The sequence below is a fragment of the Lytechinus variegatus genome, chromosome 17 (assembly GCF_018143015.1).
Source record: "Lytechinus variegatus isolate NC3 chromosome 17, Lvar_3.0, whole genome shotgun sequence".
Lineage (NCBI taxonomy): Eukaryota > Metazoa > Echinodermata > Echinoidea > Temnopleuroida > Toxopneustidae > Lytechinus > Lytechinus variegatus.
Window position 1 is genome coordinate 12,705,464 of NC_054756.1, and position 21,393 is coordinate 12,726,856.

General features: G+C 37.3%; 1 protein-coding gene across 1 annotated transcript in view; it reads right to left on the bottom strand.

Annotated features, from left to right (window-relative positions):
• Positions 1 to 21,393, bottom strand: part of LOC121431235 (trissin receptor-like) — a 50,329-nt gene that overhangs the window by 20,203 nt on the left and 8,733 nt on the right. Inside the window, exon 2 of the mRNA XM_041628747.1 lies at positions 10,990 to 11,108. The gene's annotated coding sequence lies outside the window, so the exon portion shown is untranslated. The remainder of the gene's footprint in view (positions 1 to 10,989; positions 11,109 to 21,393) is intronic.

The window sequence follows — 21,393 nt, forward strand, 5'->3', positions numbered from 1 at the left end:
GACTTTTCGAGCTACTTTCCTCTGAGGGTGATGGAACAAACACAGCAATGCTTGATTCTGTAAACGTAGGATGCCGTCTCTTTTCTGACCTTCCTCATAAAATGTGCCCTCCGACATGTCTAATTGGGTACATCATTTGTTTTCTCGAACCTCTGCCCACCTTCCCCCTTCCTTTCCTCTGCACACCCGCATTAGATGCACACGCACACACCCACTCACTCACTCACTGTATGCTATACGCCATTTGTTTTTAAATTACCTTATCGCCCCCCCCCCCCTCTCTCTCTCCGTCTCTCTGTTTACGTGTATTTTCCAAATTACCTTTTCTTTCCCCGACAAAACACTGAAGAGCTCGGATCCAAAAAGTAAAAAAAAACAGTTATGAATATTATGTTGTCGATATCATTCCATTTTCCAGTTAGTCCTTTCAATAATGAAAAGTTAACCTGATTTCTCAGCAGAGCGCAACAATTGAAAAATGCATATTGGAGCCTTTTTTTAACACGCTTGTACGAAAATATGTAATGAGATATGTTTTTCTCAGAGGAAAAAAAAGATACAAACATTTGGGAACGAAGTCTTGAAATGCATCCTATTCTATCTCCATGTCTCTCCCTTTGATTTTCCCTCTAGAAATTCCTCCCATCAACCAATGAGCATTTCATCTACATTAATAACTGCCTGCCCAATAAGCCGTACACAGCCGTTCCCTTGATATAAAACAAACACCGTGACAAATCACGGTTGGTTCGGGGAACAAAATACTTTCACCCAAAATAGCGACTGATCTTCTACATCAATATAAACCTATTTTAGAAACAGCATTTCCATTACCTGAGGGGAAACCTCTGGGTTCCTATCTCCGAAACTCGAGACACGCACTGGGTGAATTGAATCTCCCCAAAGCCATTTTAGAAGAAATCCTGTCCGAGTTGCCCTTGGCTTCCATGAGCTCTTAACCATTCCCACCAACAAACAAGAGACATATCAAAATATCTATACTTACTTGTATATTGCATGTAGTTTTACAGGTTTACCTTTATAGGATGATGGATGACCAGGGAACACTTCGATTTGATCATGATACAAAACGATATTTTTTTTCGCGACAATTTTGAGCAAGGCAAATTCTGATAATTTGCTCCGTATCTCAATATTTTGTCATGTCTGTATTTATATTCCTAACCAATTCATTTCTTCAATAAATAAGAACTTATACAAAGCAATGGCATGTGTGATTTGACAAAGTGGTGTTGGGCTCAGATTAAAGAATAATTGGCGTTCCGAGGGGTTATCGGATATTTCACTCTATAGATTCATACTTTCATGAAAAAATAAAGCTTTGCAGTTTATATCATCATTAAGGGCAATAGTTTCAAGCTTAGAATGATTAAAAGCCTCAATTTATCATTTATGATTTCATTTTTTCCTGGATCGTAAAATGTTTTTGGCAGGTTTTTCATATTTCTTTGTAAAATCCTCCAAAAACCAGGAAGATGGGAATGATCTGTAGGTATATAGTTGACATAATTGACATAACATTTTTTGACAAAAAAAATGTACAGTGAGATTTAAAGAATATAATATTCATTTTATCTCACTGAACTTATAATCAAGCCCCTTTTTCGCAAGATTTCCCAGGGTCGATTAAGTGCCCCCATCCAGACAATCGGCCACCATGCCCACATAGGTGATTACTGCTTCTTATACAGTCATATACAGTCAAAATGATTCATACAGATCGGTTTAGCCGGGGATTCGACAATAATCGTAAGAATTTAGCAGCCTAATTGACGATTAGATCTGAATTGCATAAATTATACATTTATGATATCAAGGCTAGAGGGTATAATTGTTCGTTTGTTGTTACTTGTAGGTTTGCGTCTTTATGTATAACTCCACATAATGACTCAATCGCAATATAAATATTTTCAGTCCTGTGGATAGTCATGCTATTCCTGGGATGAATTTAATTTCATTGAGAATCGTTCAGATTATTCGAGCGTTGGCGTAAACTTAGACGGTAAAGAAGGTAATTTCTTCATTCGGTATTTAGTTGAATGACGACAAAATAGTTTTAAAACACACCACTATCAAGATCTCCCATTCCTTGTCTAGTAGGGGGAGGTGGTTAGGTTTTACAATCTACCAACATGAAAACTCTAACACATTTCGTTGACAAAACATTTCCCTTCTGACGTATTGAATTTGTGCATCCACTCAAATGCAAATGTCTGTTGAAGAGGGGTTTGATGGCTTTCAAGGACTATCTTCACCAGGTAAAGTTGACCTATTAAGATCCTTGGTCTGCGGCAAGGATTTTTTTACATCAAGCATCTGATATGGGATAGATTGACCGTATTCCGACCACGTTGTCATTGTATCTCCGTCAGATCCGGAGATGCTTGAATAAAAGATATCCTCTATTACAGTCGGAAGACCAAGGGGGATTCCGCCGGTCCTCCAGGGGGAAAGGACTGTCCGGTGAAGAGGGTCGTTGTGACCTAGAGGGCTCGGAACGTTTGTATGTCCGACACGTACCTCGCTGTTAGCTTACAAATAGAGATCGTGTTCATTCAATAGGGTTGCCCTGACGATTCATAAATCAATGTGTATCTGTGATATGGAGTATTTATTCGCATCAGATTCAGTATAGATTTTCAAACAACAGTTGTTAGGATTAAGACAATCTTTTAAAGAAACCTTTGTCAGACATGTCAAAATATCAATGTTTCTATGTATGTGTATTTTTTTCTTTCACGTCTGGGTTAATTTGATCAGGGAAGATTTTATTTTTCGAAAGATAAAAAAATATATACTGAATATTTATTCAAAGGTTATGTTCTTATTTTCAAACGTTTACTTTCATAACGAGATATTGCCATGTAATTTGATATATTGTTTTATGAATTCAGTGGCAATGATACGATTTTGCAGAAGAAATCTTTATTTGTAAAAAGAAATAATAATCATTCCTTGTGTTACAACATGCAAATGACCCCGGTGAACAGGTGAGAATCTTTGTTTCCCAATAAGACCGTTATTAGGTATTCATTTCAATATTTGAAATCCCTACTGGAGTCACACGAGAGGATGTGAAAATGAAGTTCGACTGGTACATTGATATAACAAATGTTCACAAACACATTTTGCTGAAAAGTTTAAGATCTGTTTAAGTTACATGCAAGTACCGGTACAAGAAAACCAAAGGCCATTTTGGAAAGCAGATTCATACCTCTGAAAAATAAATCCTGTTCACAAAAATACAAAATAGCTAATTAATAAATGAATTATGATAATGACTGGATTCATATAGGGTTTTTTTCCCCAGAGGATACAAAGAGCTGTTAAAGGCATGAAACAAGTTGAGTTTCTGGACCCTGGGAACTAGGCCCTGGGGCCTGGGAACATTATTTTGCTGGGGATACTGAGGTTCGTTTGACAAGCAAAAAATAAAAAGGGTTTCAAAAGAGTGAAAGCCGTTTTGGTGCCAAGAAATTTGACAAGAAAAAAAAGTTTAGGGTTATTTTCCTTGATTTTTTTTCCCATTTGCCACACCTACCAGAATTCCTGGGGGTGCTGCCTATGAAGAAAAATACACGCTGCACCACCTTGGAACAATCCCGCTTCCAACGTTAAGGTTTATAGTTATACGGGTGTGTTTAAGATGCCCTTTGAAGAGGTCAAGTGAGGAGCTGTTTCAGAAATAATGTCCTTAAACCAAAAAAAACCTTATAGGCTCTGGGATAAGGCGCGCACACACAGATATTCCCTTCACAAACATCCACCCCCACATCCACTCGTCTGACATCTGCCATGTCGCCATCCATCGTTCCTATTCTTTTCCGCTTTAACCGTATTGAATTCAAATGGGACACTTTTCAAAATGAAACAAATCTCTTCTACGTTTTCCCCTTCTTCAAATGACGAGGTTATTTTTCGATTTCCGATACGATTCCATGCATAATTGTGCCAAAAAGTACAGACATAAATGGCCCCGAAGATGGGGCGACCAGGTGCTACATTTATCATTTAGCGTTACGCGATATACCTACCGTACTCTCTTGATATCTATGTCTGGTGTCTGTTTCCGAGAACTAAAATTTCTGAAGATTCAAAGATGTGTTAAGTCTGTGTTCAGTTGTTCTGTTAAACGTAACTTCACCCTATTTATTTATTTATTTATTTAACTCTCCACCTATGTATCCATCTATCTATTTATCTATCAATTTATTTATTCACTTCTCATTTTTTTATTTGTTTATTAATTAATTAATTCATTGATGCATTGATGATAATTGTATACATAGTAGCACATACTACTAACTTAATCGTCTTCCATGTGGCCCTGTTAACAAGAAAGAACAAAAACAACTAATATTGATAATGATAATAATAATAATAGGCAAGATAGTTTACAGTAATAAAAAAAACTACAGGCACAAAATGCATGTAAACGGGTTATAAGAAAAACATGTATTGGTAGCCTTGGGAATTATTTCCATTTGATAATCAACTTTGACAAATGGTATCAAATTTTGTGAATCTAGATTTTGAAGGTATAAAAACAAAATAACATAACAATAAATTAGAACGAAATATAAAGTACATAATATCTAAAATGAGAGATAAGTCAATACGTATGATAGAATACAGAGTGTTAATCGTGGAGGTAGAACTGAATAACTATCACTGGACAATAATTATCCAAGTTATCCCAAGGAATGGATAAAGTTTATATCCTTGGTAGACCTATATCTATGAGACTAAAGCCTTAAACAGTTTTTTTTTCTGCAAGTCAGGGAGCAGGGCATTTTTTTTGTTATTATTACTCATTAATATTTTGGGTCCAATTGAATTTATTTCCCTAGAAATTATTGAACATTCGCAATACATAGTGTTTTGGAGCTTAATGTCTAGTAAACAAACGAATTTGATGAATAAGTGAAATTGTGTAAGTTATTTTCAACCACGATCAAATAAATTGAGATGATATACTTTTTTTTCGTTCAAGACCCCAGCCATTAAAGCAAGATTTATAGATTCAAATGAATTATCAATTTACAAACAGGACTTAGTTTAGGATTTTACATACTAATATTTTTCTCAAAAGTATATCGAGCACATTTAAAAATCACTGTATTTCCATATTGTAGTTTAATAAATTCAATTATGGAATACTAGGGAAAAAAATCAGATCGTCTTTATATCATAGCGTTTGCTCACATGAAACACACAGCACACATCCACAGGATTTTATGCTACTCGGTCACAGGGTTATTTTCACTAACACCTTTAAATAGAAGCAGTTAACATCTTTAGTGTTTGTTCAGGGGTGTTTTGAGGTCTGAAACTCAGATTCTTTGTTTGTGTAGCCTCCTTCCAAATGCTCCTTGTTAACTACTTCGGTGCTTTTCCGTCTCTACTTTTTTTTTCTTTAGTGCCATCACAGCATTCACTTATCTCCCTCCACTCGATTGGTTCAATGTGGATTAGGGTAAGGGGAAACGGAGCGCATTAAATATGTTTCTGTTCGCTCCACTCTCTCCTTTTCAGTACCTTTGCCTCTCTGAATCTCCCTTTTCCTCTTCTATTTAACTCTGTCTCTCCTTTGCTATCCAATCGTGTATTGTTTGTAACTTAGTTAAAGACTACTCCACTTTTTATTTTATTATTAGTCTGTCATTTTCCTCCTTCGTTACTACGCCACTCCCATCATCATCATCATCATTACACAACCTCTTATTTGACTTCCCTTATCGCGAGAGAGAGAGAACAAAGGTTGTGATGATGTCGACGAAGATGGTGATCGCAAATGTTACTCTAATTATTGTTTTCTTGTTGATTTAACTAATCATAAAAAGTTCTGAATCCATAAACTTACGCTATGTCAACTACCACCATCTCAACATTAGGCTATGGCCCCAATCCCAGTGTGTGTTTGTGTATATGAACGCACGTGCACCGCAACCTACAAACGATCTATGTTGTATGCTGCCTTTGATTCTTAGCATGGGTCATTTTGCATACGATAAAACATTTAGTTGAACGTAAATTCCCGCACATGCAACGCACTATACTTACGCCCAAAAGAAGGCAATCAAATGCGCTAACGACAAAACAAGTGTGTGTATCCCCCCTCCCACGCCCTCGATATTCCTAAAAACACACTCACGCACCCCCCCCCCCCACGCACACCCTCATATCCGCCTTTCCATCCAAGTCCCCACCTACCCACCAACCGATCGGACGGGGGACTTGGTCATGACTTCCTGCTTTAAATCTGATCTCATTTACTGCAGTCACTGGAGACGGGAACAATAAATGGATCCAATTTAACTCGTATCGATTACTTGCATGTAGGTTAAGACCCATTCTGACACAATTTTACGTTCTGGGGGAATGTATGATCAGTTGAAATTTAGTGCAAGGCATTTTTATCAGGAAGATAGTCTGATGTGAGAAGAGGGCTTGAAACTGATCAAGTAAAGGATAGGGCAAGAAGGGGTTGGGGGACAAAAAACAAGATGGGATCATTCAGGTCGAAATTTCACTGAAAATGATGAATGTAGTACAGAAAGTATAATAGTGTATCAATCTGATCACAATAGATAAATCTACAGAAATTTAAATATCTTCTCTTTGTCATGTTTGTTGATGGCATATCAAATATCGAATTTTATGATTGTGGATATGCAGCGCCCCCATCAGCGCTCTTTGTCTTTTAAATTCTCGTTCGTAAATTTAGGGCCTATCCTAAACATTGGCGTGAATTCATAAAGTCCAATTCAATCTTGTCTTGTCTTGGGTTACGTCGGCATATGCAGACTTGCTGTACTCCTCAGAAAGCAATCTTTATCCCGCAAAGAAATTTAGAAAAAGAAAAATACGCAGAGTGAAAATTGTATTTTTCATTCAAATTGCAAATACATCCAGGAGATACATTTCTTATCCACATCATTGCAGTTAAGCAGGTTTATGTTAATAATGAAGTGAAATAGAGACCAACGCAATGGGGTCATCGAAGGCTTTAATTCCATTGATTAATGAGATAAATTAGATAATTTCCCAGTTTTCCTTAGCCTTTTCTGTCTCCTTCAAAAGCGAATAGGGACGCATTTGGCAGTGATATGCTCTATATAAGCATGTTGGTGTTATTATTATTTAGTTTTTTGAACAGGGTCAACGCTGGGCAAAGAGTTTTGCAATGAACGATAGAGAGATAAAAGCATACTATGATGTGGGTTAACATGGGTATTGATCATTATGATAGCGTCATTCAGATTGCGCTAATCAAATTAGAAGTCCGTTCTTTCCTAAAGATGTATTTTCCACCAAGCATCTATGGATTCTGTCCCTCAATATGAAATTTTGATGATGATCACAGAGTGAATATTAATGACACTGTCGACTTCCATTTCTAATCTGGGTTCGCAATATTGATGACACAATTCCTTAGTGAGCACCTGATATTGTTTTAAAGTGTAACCCTTCGGGCCAAAAAGTCGACTGTTTGATTTGGCGCCATAATATTCCGATGAATATAATGAGTTGGTATGTTAAGAGAGGGGTAATTTAGCACATTATCCATTGGCATTGTATTGCATCGTTTACAAAACGATGGGTTAAACACCGTAAATAGAAATTCAAGAACAAAGGCGGTAAAGCAAATAAAGGAAAATAGTCGAGATAACACATTTCTCGACAAAGACATCACCCATTAGTGTACCTATGGGGGGCAGACTGCCCCCCCCTGACGAGTCAAAACCCACGCAAGGGACATATCCCTGCCGCCCTGACGAGTCACAACTGATCCCTGACGAGCCACCAGTGCCCCCCTCCTTTGAAGTTTGAGACCTTTTTTTTTTGGCTTATAAATTTTGTTTCTGGTGCGAAATGTCCTTTATACCCCGTTGAGGACCTTCTTTTTTGGGGGGGGGCTTGTCATTTTTTTTTGGCGGACGTTGCCCCCCCCCCCCTGTGGAGAATCCTATATAGGTACAGCCTTGACGGTGCCGGGTAAAAATGGCAGAGGTAAAAATGGCAAAGGTAATAATGGCAGAGGCAAAACTGACAGAGGTTAAGATCACGACATGCTAGATCAGCAATGAAAAAATAGAGCCTTTCCAGTTAATATCAGTCATAATTATTGACCTTGAATCGACTCCTAAATCGACACAATTAGTATTATGAACTGATGAGATATTATTTGGATTTTTTGTCATCATTTTAGGTCTAATATATACTTTATCGTTGATATGATTAAACTCAAACATTTTCATGCCAAAATGACTTCAATTATTGAGTGAAAGGATTTATCTTGATCAGTTCGTATAGTAGAACAGCATTTCGTCACACATACCAACAAATTGTAATGTAAACACCAATGTGCGCTACCATTAACACACTGAAATAGACGAGTTCGGGATTTCTTTGAACCACTTGCATAACTTTGATAACAGAAAAATAACAAAACGTTCTGTTATAAAAGTAAATTTTCATATTTCAACATCATATTAATGGATCCAAATAGATATTGATATGATACGTATATAGTTTAACGTAAATGATAAAATAATAGCAATAGTGCTCATTTTTTCAGAATAGAACCTCATTGCAGCTAGTCCAAGTGGATAAGAGGTTCCTTAACTAGTTTCTATGGTAACGGGTACCGCATGAATTTTGAAATGTGTATCGAATCAGGGATTTTAATTTATAGGTTTTTCTTAGGTACCATTCTATCGACCTGTCTTGAAGGGGAAATTCACCCTGACGAATGGTTTACTGTAGAAATAGCAGAAAATATATTGGTGAAGGTGTGCGGAAAACCCACCAATGATTAAGAAAGTTATTAGTTTGAGTTTTTGATCCGTGACGTCGTATACTAGTAACTACCCCATATTTTATGGGCCAAATTGTCTACTTTTAATTTTTTTTTAATCAGTGGCTCGTGATGGCTAAAAAAAATCTTTCAAGAGCGGATGTGAAATTATTTGTATGTTAATACACTTAAGGTACAATTAAAACAATTTATTTTTTTTTAGAAAATGACATTCCATTTATATTTTTTATTACACCATATCTGGGAAAAAATGCTCGCAGATTACATCCCCATTAACATGTATAATTTTAGTAGCTTTTTTAATCTTTAATTGATTCCCTAAAGCCCTCACCAATATCATTCTAATAAACTTTATGTCAGTGTGAATTTCCCCTGTAATGAATATTTGGGATCCACTGTGTTCTTCAAATTTGAATATTAGAAGAGTGATTTGACATGAGAAGGTCGTGCATGTAAGTCCAGGAAAAAAAGAAAGAAATACCAACTAAAGTGTTATCATTTTCACCTCTGCCATTTTTACCCCTGCCATTTTTACCTCTGCCATTTTTACCTCTGCCATTTTTACCTTTGCCATTTTTACCTCTGTCATTTTTACCTTTGCCATTTTTACCTCTGCCATTTTTTACCCCTGCCATTTTTACCTTTGCCATTTTTACCTCTGCCATTTTTACCTTTGCCATTTTTACCTCTGCCATTTTTACACCGAGCCGTTACTGACAACACCTAAACTAAATAAAGGACGGATGAAATTCAGTTATAGCTATTAAGTTCTATCCCATCATCCTCTCCTTATGCGCGCACCTAGTTTGTTTTCATACGCGCATCATTCATCAGGGGCCCATTTAATAAAGGACCTGAAACTGTTGTAACTCTGCCAAAATGGCAACTTCCATGGTAAGAGGTCTCAGCAGCCGATCAGAATCAAGGTTTCTATGGTAGTTGCCAAAATGGCAAAGTTACAGTTGCAAGTCCTTTATGAAGCGGGACCCTGATTCACCTTTATCCAATCGAAAAGCAACAATAATTTGGTACGTAGAATGCAATATGAATTATCACTCGTTATTATCTGAGTGGTTTAGCGATGCATTAAAAACGCGTAGTTTAGTTTCAGCGCTCCAAATGCCTGTTCAATACGAGAGCATCTTCCTAAAATGGCCAGAATCCGACGAATATCATAGGTTCCTGGAACATTTCTGGTATTCCATTCTGTGCCCTCCAACATAATATAAATATAAGTTTGATCATTAGAATTATTATTAAATTTGGTCGAATTAACAAACCTAAAATGAAATCTGCCAAAGAATTATTTTCCTCTTTGGTTTAATTTTCTTTTTTCAGGTCATTTGCCTCCAGCGTCTCCTGTTTTACAATGATAAGAAATAGGAAAAAGCACTTAAATGTATTGATTTCTGACAACAGCAGCTAATATCGTTGATTTCCTTCAAGACCCAAGACGAATATATATATACGATATTCCGGCTGCGTGACTTTTAAATGACCGACGGTTCCGGCACCAAGAGGAAATAAAAACAATATCCAAGATCAATAATACTTGTCGAAAGAACTTGCTGATTTCACAGCCGACAGGAGATCCTAAAAAATCGAATCGAAGACATATTGCCAGAAAAAAAAAATGGTCACTGCCTTTCATGTTTTCTCCATCAATGTAAGCTGTGGCTATCTTTTTTCCTTTAAGGAGAAAATGAGTCGGGGACGAGAGGGGGGAGCGGGGGGGGTGAATAGCAGAAATAAGAGTTGCTACTCCCTCACATCCTATTTTGTTTTGTTTTTTGCTCTTTTGTCAAAATTTGTAATTTTACTCCTATTTTTATGGAATCATTTAAATGTTTTAATCACGATGTGCTGTATCTTGTTTGTTTTTTTAGAGATGTGAAAATAAATGAATTTGACTTTAATTTGAATTGTAATTATTTTTAACTTCATGTATATATATATATATATATACATAGATATATAATTATTATCATTATTATTATTATTGAAGCTGTTGCGAATATGATCGCATTATTCTGTAAACACACGCCCAAAATATGAATTTTAACATGTTAAGTAAAATATATCGCTTGGCAAGATCACTGTCATTCCCAGATTATCAAAATAGGTAACAAAATATTTATTTTGCTTACCCGAAAAACAACAATTTGGTGAAAGCTGTCACGTTATATTCAATTCCGGAGAGTAAATGTCGCCTACATATCTCGTCGTAGAACAGATCTGTTAACTTAGAAACTTGTCTGTGAATCACCTGAATAAATGAGAAATCCACAAGAATGCGGGTGAAAATTACACGAAACCTGATCATCCCACTTTTTACATTAATTGTCAATTACGATGAATAAAGTATCATATTGATAAAATGTTAATGAAACATTTACAACATTTTTAAGAGACAGCACCTCCACTTCGTTTCGGTCGTACTAATATCTTTGGTATAAAAGGGGCTCATTCCAAAAACATTTCGTTTACCAATGCAATACTGTGTTGCAACTCAATCTAAACTTATTTAATTCTCATATTCCCGTTCTCCCTAATCAACTCTTTTTCCTCTCTTTCACCCCAACAGCCTCCTCCACGTCAACTTTCCCCTTTCTCTCCCCCCTCTCTGTCTCTCTCCCTCTAACTCCCACACACACACACACGCAACGAGAATAGACTTACAATCTCGTCATCTCCCTCTATTCCCCTTTATTATCTTTCATCTGTCTCCATTTCTCTCGCTCTTTTTTCTCCCCTTCTCTCTATTTCTTTCTCTCGAGAGATCAATGACCAAGGAAAGTAAAAAATGATTTACTTGCCACAAACATAGCTAGCTTTGGGGTTTACGAAATGTCATCTTTGAGCACTTTTGACCTTCCTAAGATGGACTGAATTCATGTCTCGAAAAAAAATAATGTATAAATTTGCATGTTTGTGCAGTTTATGCATTTTTAATACTAGACCGTAGAGTAAAAAAAAGATGCATTCTCACAGTTACCAGTCTTTGTCATGATCAAGACTTAAAGGTAGCAGTCTAATCATTCCTTACGGGATTTTTTTCATCAGCCAATATCAAGATTGTCGTGAAAGGGTTTCCCATAATGGTGTGCTTTTTCTTGACAATGTATTCATACTATTTGCCCCCAAATCATAAATACTGATAAAATAAGAAATTAAAAAATATTCACGCCAAACTGCATTTACCATGTTTACAAAATAAATTGTACCATACCAATAGAGTATGGGAGATTGAATCCTAAGATCGATACCGGTTTAATATGATAGGTACATGTATTTATATAAATTCATATAAATGTATAATAAATGTATATAATGTACATGTACCACATATAGCTGGAACCTTGGAGGCTAATTTCAAAAGCGAAGCTATAACATGTATAAGGTTATGATAATATACAAGCAAAAGACGAAGAATGAGGGTAAAAATCAGGATTGATATAGAATTCAATCCCACTACATTGCGGCTTTTGATGCACATCAAGAGATCAAACAGCGAGACGTAACCTAAGGGCAAATGAAATGCGTTCCTATTCGAGAATGCATTACATATAATCATGTCTGGCTGCATGAGAAATGTAAATAAAGATATCATTCATACGCATAATGATTGCGAGAGTTTATATCTTGAAAAGAAGAGAAGGAAAACTGCCATCCATACAGTGATAACTCTGGCGCCGTTTACCAGGCTTACACCAAAGCGCGACCGCGTATGGAGTTGTTATGAGAGAATTATTAACAGAAATCAATTTCTCACACGGATTAGAGTGTTATACTAACATTGACTCACAGGCAATGATTGCAATCGCTATATGTTTATTTATTATCATAAGATCACCCGATAACATCATGAAGGGCAAAAATATGTTTGTTTTCATTAACCAAATTCGAGATTTGAAGTGAACTTCAGTAACCCCTTATTGACTTCCACCTGATGTCAGACATACAGTACACGTACTTAAATCCTGCATACAAGGCACTTCAGGTTTTGAGTGCCCTCCTCACACACTGGTCCCATAATGCATCGGTGTTTTTTCAAAGGTGATTTGTGAAAGAAAATATGCATGCATTTCTGTCTCTTTTTTTGCACTTTTCCGCAGAAGAGATGTTCAAAGCTTACATCTACATCTGTACCTTTTTAATGGGTTCAACTCCGCAACCGTTAGGGCACAAAAAATAGCTAACTACACCCTCAAAGTACACCAACCTTATTAGGGAGAAAAAAATAGATTTCTATCTTATATAGTATGAATAATCTGTATCATCTTCAATATTAAAGATCAAACTTTTTCCTACGATCAACATGAACAAGACTATACAAGCGACACTAAATTAAGCGATAAATCAACATCGTTTTAGAGCTCACATTGTGACTGCACTTTAGCACATCACATTTTGTTTTTAGGTCCTTTACTACAGTTACTAAAGAAACTGCTAGAAGTGCTAATTTAGAACTGTATTCTTTAGAGTGAAAGAGCAAGCGAAGTTCATAGAATCCTCGTCATAGGGTAAGCAGATTCTAAGTCAATGGTCGCCCCAGGTGACTGGAGTGACCACAGTGATCGATGAAATCTTTCATGTCTTGGGAGAAATATAGACATTACAAGTATGTAATGCTGCCCCAGTCATAACGGTACCAACTCCATGCACAACAATTAGAGGACCTTCGTGGTAACGTATTTGTGCTGTCCGGTCTCAGCCGATTTTAGTTGGTGTGTCTGGCTAATAGCGTCTGTCGCTGGCGCCCGTCGGGAAAGCAACATTCATGACGTTTGGTGTGCGAGCCAAAATAATGATGGCTAACAGAGGTAAAATTCGAAGATGCATTACATTTTTGTTTTTATTTTTGTCAAGTAGTTTTGACTGCTGAGAAGTCTGCCAATGCCACCGTCAGCGTGTCCTTGGAGCGCACCCTTCAGTGAGCAAGCTTCATTTGGGAAAAATGGAAAGAGTTTAACATTCGATGATGTATGGTAGCTTGCCGCCGAGTGGTAATTGTAAAAAGGACGGCATAAAAGCATGTCACTGCACAGTTCTGATGAGGGATCATGGGCCTGTTATGGAAGATGTTTTAATATTTCTTAGAGAGATGGCGTTTGATGATCCATTACCTCCCGATGTGGGTGAAAATGACAATATGTATCAGAGCATGGTCAATGGAACTCTGTGTCAGTAGCTCCATGCACGGACCTGGGAGAGGGGTCCGTGATCAGGGCTAATGAAATTCAGTGTCTTGTCATAGCTGCTACTCCCCCTCCCCTTTTTCACTCTCTCTCTCTCCCTCTCTCTCTCTCACACACACACACACTCTCTCTCTCACCATCTCTCCAACACACCCCTCCCATGTACATTAAAGTGTACTCCAAGAAATCCTGATTTTGGAGTTTCTAGCAGAACTATGTTAGAAGTTCTTTTCAGTTTCATAATCATGTTGATATTGCCTATATTGAGTGGGTCCTATTAGATTATGCGGTCTCCTGCTTCTCTCGGATTTCAGATGTAAATCCCCGGGGAAATCCATCCTAGTTCTGATTGGCACGGTTTAGAGGGATCTTCTCAAGAGCCTTTATAGCTTCTTAGGTTGATCTATCTAGTCTCACCCGTCCATCATATAATAATTCACCCATCCCGATGCCATGATGCTCCATCAGTCCTTAATCCGACAACCTGATCATCGTCCGTAGGAAGGGATCAGGGGGTACATGGGACACTTGCCAGTGCATCCTCCTCCTTTTAGTTGGGGGGGGGGTGGAGCGTTATGGCCCAGTGGATTCATCTTCTGACTTTTAAACAGAGGGTAGTGGGTTCGAATCCCAGCCATGGCGTAATTTCCTTCAGCAAGAAATTTATCCACATAGTGCTACACCCTACCCAGGTGAGGTGAATTGGTACCCGGTAGGAAGAAATTCCTTGAATGCTTGAGCGCCAAGGCAGCCCGGCTACAACCGGGGTAATAATAATAGCAGGGCCCGCTGGGAGAACAGTTTTCAGAACTGAAGTGGCTTCCCTGGGTAAATATACCTATAATATCATTATTCTATTACAAAATCTGCCCATGTTCCACACCCCTCTTTCGTGAAATCATGGATCTGCTGTTGGTCGAAGACTTTAACGGATGGCTTTGGATGAGAATTAAACAGCGACCGAACTCAAGAACAGACTGGAAGCAAAGCTCCATTTCAAAATGTCAATATTTCTATTACAGATGTCAGCCGATTGTTGAGCAAACAACTGTATTTTATTACTTAAGAAAATGACAGGATACTTCTCTGGAGGGCTAAGGAGTCAGTGTGTATCAATTCTTGCAGTTTTTGGCAGTTTGGGAGCAAGTATGTATTTCTATGCCAAACGCCAATGAGAATGTGACGAGTGAACTAAAGGATAATCATGGTAAACGCAAAATAAATATATCATCAATAATTGTATTGATATAGGGAATGCATTACGGCACAGTGGAACAGTTTGCATAACACGCTTAAAAGTTAATCTTATATCAACTTCCGAAAACATTGTTTATTTGTTTTCGGAGGTTTGCGGGCGAGCGAAACCTAATTTCATGTGCCTATCGTAAATAACGGTCAACTAGTGATGGCAATGTCTCCCTTTTGTACAAATTTATTTACTGTAGCCTTTGGGGCGCCTGATATTCACTTTATCACAAGTAGCAACTTGCTCTACAACATTGCATCGGGTTTTTTTTCAATCCTTAAGAAACACTCACATTAGAATTCGTTCCTTCACTGTTTCCATACTGTTAATACATGTATATTCTTTCAATGCAACTACAAAGATTTAAAGAAAGAACCCAATTAATTGTTAATTGTTTATTGTTTACTTAATAGGTGGTAGCCCATTCAACAACAGCTAATCTTCCATGGGGCCCCTATACAAAAGAATACAATTACAGAAACTATTTGCTATTCAACAATAAAAAAGATATTCAAAATGTCATGTGAAATCAATGCAAAAAAGCTGAACTGCGAAGAATGCTAAAATAAACATTGCAAAATAAGAACGATTATTTCGACCGTATTAAAACATTAAAATACATAAAATTGAACAATGTAGAAACTGCCAAGATTAACATTAATCATCAATCGATCTGAGATGTTTTTATGAGTTTGTAAAGGAAAACACTTCATCTTCCTTGCCTGTACCCCCGCCGAACACGATTCATGACATACCTTAAAAGCACAAATAGCCTGGAGGTGTGATTGCGTTAAGCCGTGGGTTGAACACGGATACAACACGGTGATAACGGTCTAAGCTATTACGTTTCACTTCGGATATCACGTAAACATGTTATTTTTCAGTTACTCTAGCGAGTGAGGCGTCTTTTGTATCACGCTGTAATCGGTAGAAGAGTAGATTGCGAAAGAAAGACTGGTGAAACGAAAATTAGATCGTCTGATATGCAGCGAGAAATAATGACTTTACTCTATTTAATAAAGGGTGAGGGCGCATTAAGTACATGTCTGTATCAACAAAAATAGTAGCAGTAGTAGTATAGTAAAAATAGTAGTAGTAGTAGTAGAAGAAGAAGAAGAAGAAGAAGATTAAGAAGAAGAAGATGTATAGCAGTAGTAGTAGTAGTAGTAATAGTAGAGGTAATGGTGGTTACTCATATAGGGTACAGGTACACCTTTCCGTGCTCATGGCGCTTTAAAAAAAGGCCCTGCTATTACTATTATCTCGGCTAAGCTTGGTAACCGATTAAGGCGTACAAAGCTTTTTGAGGAATTACTTCCTGCCGGTACCCATTTACATCACATGGGTCGAGTGCACCACACAGTGGATGAATTCCTTGCTGAAGGAGATTACGCCATGGCTGGGAATTCAACCCACTATCTGTTTCCAAGTATGGAGACTAATATTCACTGGGCCACAACGCTCCACAGTAACAGTAGTATAATAGTATTAGTAATAATAGAATTAGAGGTGGCAACATGGGCCGTGGTAACATTCGGAGCGTCTCAGCATTATCTGTTGTCTGGCTCTTTCCTTGATTCTGATTGGCTGAGAAGCACCGTTACTATGGTAACTGTCAGATAAAACAGGACTTTTCGGTTAAAGTGTCCATCAAGTCCTTTCATAAAACACTCCCGAGATGTAATGGTGATGAAGTCTAGAATAAGTAGTGCAGACATCTATCTTGAGAAGATATGAAGTTATCAAGTGTGATTACGAAGGTAATGAAGGGGGAGTAAGGTTCAATCTTTTGAAGGATTGTGTCACATCCTACATAGCCCCCCAGTCCATTCTTACCATCTTTATTGTTGCATTCATTACGTTTGGCATACCTTCCATTCGAGAATGGAACAATAAGGTATAAAACCGAAGACAGAGGAACCATTATACACAGAAATCGTGATAGCATTTTGCTACAAACCTTTAACATCTGTAAAAACGTTATTTCTTCCCATCTGACTTCAAATTACTCTCTATCCGGTAAATCCCCGCTGTAAAGGCCAAATCGAAGTCTTACCTTTTCGTCTTATATTTTATCAGAGAGAGGATTTACGTTGGTTCCCATTCATCATCCACAAACTATCGTTATGCTGCGCTGAAGCGGAATCTCACAACCTTGAGTAGAGTCCCATTACTCGCTCACCTAAATCGTTTTTAAATTGAGAAAGCATCAGTTTTCATTTGCGCAAGTTGATGTGATAAGACTTTCTATTGTTCCATGCGTGCAATGTTTCGCGCCCTGTTTGCACATCTGCTGAAAGCCTAAGAAATGTAATAATCGTAATAAAACAGAAAATATGGTTTTCTTTTTATGTCAGGGAAGTGATGAACTTAAAGATAACAATGAAAGGTAGGTTCGTGAAGGAGGTAGATGAAAAAAAGCGATTTAAACTCCACTATTTGCTGAATGCCTGAGCGGCAAAGAGGATGTCTTGATCAAATCAAATTGTGCGGGCTAGTTGGCATGATTCGGTAGCACGGTATATGGAAACATGAGAACGGTTCGGGAGAAATGCTGTTTTCATGCTTTTTGGTAACTTCTAAATGCTCGAAATCAGGTACTTTTGATATTGTTTTACTGATAGTTAGCGTATTCATGAAGCACGGAGTGCCATTTTCTACAAACAGAGTACTATTTTTTTTATTTTCAATAATAATGATTTGTGCTTGTATATTGTTGGTGATTAACGAGATATTCAACGCGAATACAAAGGTATATTTTTTTCAATCAAACGTGTAACCACTTCTTGAGATGTTAAAATACTAAGACATTAAAGGTTCAAACGCTATGTCATAATGTTAATAAAAGTGAACGTTGACAAAAACAGTATTCAAACAATCAATACTTGACTGTGTTCATGTTATTACTGAAGTACATTTATTACAGACAAAGGTTTGACACCAGCCATTCCTGTCGTGGGATAAGATGTAAAATAACTGTTAGACACACATAATACACATAATTTTCATATTAGAATAATGGTTACCAGGCATTTCAATTGTTTTTAATACGCACGTGGTGTCAGCAATTCAAGATATTCGAAGTTACAAAAGACATAAAAGATTATACCATATGAAAAATGATAAAAACATTGTTCACAATGTCTGTCACATTACAGCGAAAGATCACTCTCTTGAGACGTCACATCATTTCTTAAATATCATAGTAATCGAAATCCGAACCTTTCACTATCAGAGTTGTCTTCATAATCTGAAATTATATGAACTTTGAGCCATAGCAACGAATCAATACCAGGAGAGAGAAATACGACGCTGGGAAATCCTAAATAAAGCTGTCCAAATAAACTTAATTTCATATCGAAAGAAGGACGAAACTTTTAACATTGTCAAGATGGATACCAATTCAGTCCTGTTAGTTGTCATGTTATCGAAGCTACTAAACTATATTCGGCATAATCAATACACTTCATTTTCTTTACATAAGCATGATAAGGTTTGTCATTTTTGAAGGCTTTACTGCCTGAAAGCATGTAAAAAATGAGAAAGATTATTCCCAATCCGAGTACTTTATTAAAGCGATTGCGCTCAAATAACTTATTTCAGATTTTAATGGTGGTAAAAGGATTTGGACGTTTTATTTGTTCACAATTATATTTGATACCCCCCCCCCACACACACACACACACATAAACCTCCGCAGGGGTTACAAAATAACATTAACGGGTGCTTGACATGTATTTGCATAATTTCTATACATGTATTACTTCTCAATTATGAATGTATTACATAATCATAAAAGTGAACATTGCATTTTGGGGTTTTGTAGATTATACCAAACTTATTATGTTTACAATTAAATATAAGGACTTATTCACGTCATTGGGAACATCGAAACGTTCTCTTCCGTGCTCGTCAAACTCTCAAAAATGCAACTCTGGTTGTAACGCTGGTCGTTAGGAATTGATGTAGTATATCGTATGAACTTTTGTTGTAAATATTGTCGTCTGTTTATTGTTACCGTAGTAACATAGCAGTTTTGAATACAAGCGTACCAGTTGGTAATGACGGGAGATGTGTTTTCATGACATAGAAATGAACACACTAAGTGAGCAAACATTTTGAACATTCCTCCTCAGGTTTCCTAAACTTCATTCGATTGAGATGGAAGGATAGAATATTGGCTCGGATTCAATTTACGATCCCTGAACATACGGTAATACGTGATAAATGGCGCCTTGTTGTGTCGTAAATCTCTATTTTTGTCCAGTTTTCGTTTGCTCTTTTCCCCTTAATTACACATTTTCACACCCTCATGTTTATTTCATGTTCACTCTTGAGATGATATGATTTAACGATGCAAAGCCACGTGTGGCTCTTGTCTGACGGGAATTTCCGAGTAACCGACGTATTGGGGGCAAGGTGGAAAACACGCTAAAACCGTCAGTGTTTGATCACGTTGGCTGCTGCAAAAGAGACAAATAGCAGCTCATGAGGATTCTAAGCTCACTGCATCGGATAGCTAACAAGACGACTAAATCATCAATCGGCCTATGAACTCTAGGTCTTTTCTAGCCCATCGTTCTTCTTATGTCTTGTATACTGATCATCAGCATCCATTCCATGTCATCCCGCTCTCCTACCATCTCTTTATCACCACCCCCTCACTTTCTACCTCTCTTCCACTCTCTCACTTTCTTTCTTTATCTTTTCTTTTCTCTCCTTTTCCCTTTCATTCAGTTTTTACAGTTTATGCATACATAATAATAATAATAATGATGATATAGGATATTTATATTGCGGACATATCCACCTTGTTAGGAGCTCAAGGCGCTCCTATATTACCCGGCTAAGCTGGGCGCTCATAGCGTATACAGCTTCTTAAGGAATTACTTCCTACCGGTACCTATTTACCTCACCTGGGTTGAGTGCAGCACATTGTGGATCAGTTTCAAGCTGAAGGAAATTACGCCATGGCTGGGATTCGAACCCACGACCCTCTGTTTCAAAGTCCGAAGACTAATCCACTGGACCACAATGCTCCATACATATACATTATGAATTCCTACATGTATGCACAAGATAATAGAAAATCCAATCACGTTCTCATTCTCCAAGTGTTATTGCCAAACCAAACTACAGTTTCCTACAAATGCCTCGCATTTACCCTTTCATGTCACCCTCTCGTCCTTCCACTCGTTCTTTACCATCAATCGTCGACCCTTGCTGTGCCGTCTCCGTTTTGGTGGCAAGAGACTAAATATTTATAACTCAGTCACAACGGAATACGTGGGCTGAATTCATGATGTCCTGTAGTCTGTCGGGAATGTCTTGGGAACAAAAAAAGTTGAAAAGTGCTTGCTTGATGTTCGCACCAATTACGGAAACCGCTTAAAAGCCTGTCGGGATTTCCTTACTCAATTTTATAACTTTTGTTTAAACCGTTCCATGATTGTTAAAGATCATTTACAAGTACAAGCGTTTTTATTGAATTACTCCTACGATAATTCCATAATTATAAATAATTCGAAGTTAAAACCTCGTCTCTGTGGTGTTAACATTAACGAGAAGTTTCGCAAATATCCGTATACGATGCGTAAGACGTTCATCTTTACAACCGAAATTCCCCCATCCTTAACGTGGGGTATCCCTCTCTCTGGCCATGTACCTCTTTTTTTAGATTGTGTGTCGGTCATTTTCTCCTTACTTCTCCCTTCCTCTCTGCCTATCTCCATCTATCTCTATCTCTCTTTAAACGATTATTATTCAATAAAATATTCCTTTAAAGACCTTCATGAATCAAGCGTGACTAAAAAACTGTTCATCATTATACTTAGTTCATATCTACTGCTGATAGCTTCATTTGTCTTTTTCCATTCAAAAACTGTTATAGGCTACCGAATGCATGCACATGATTGGTTGAAAGTCCACAGGTGAGACTCAGGTCAAGTGTTAGACATCATTATCAGTGACCTTTTGCTCGCATAAAATTCACTAATTATGTTTATCAAATAACGTTCCTTTTTTTCCATTTAAGTTTTGTATGTAAAAGAATGATGATTACCTCATGATATGGAAAATTTTTTAAAGAAAGTTTTTATCCGCTTCAT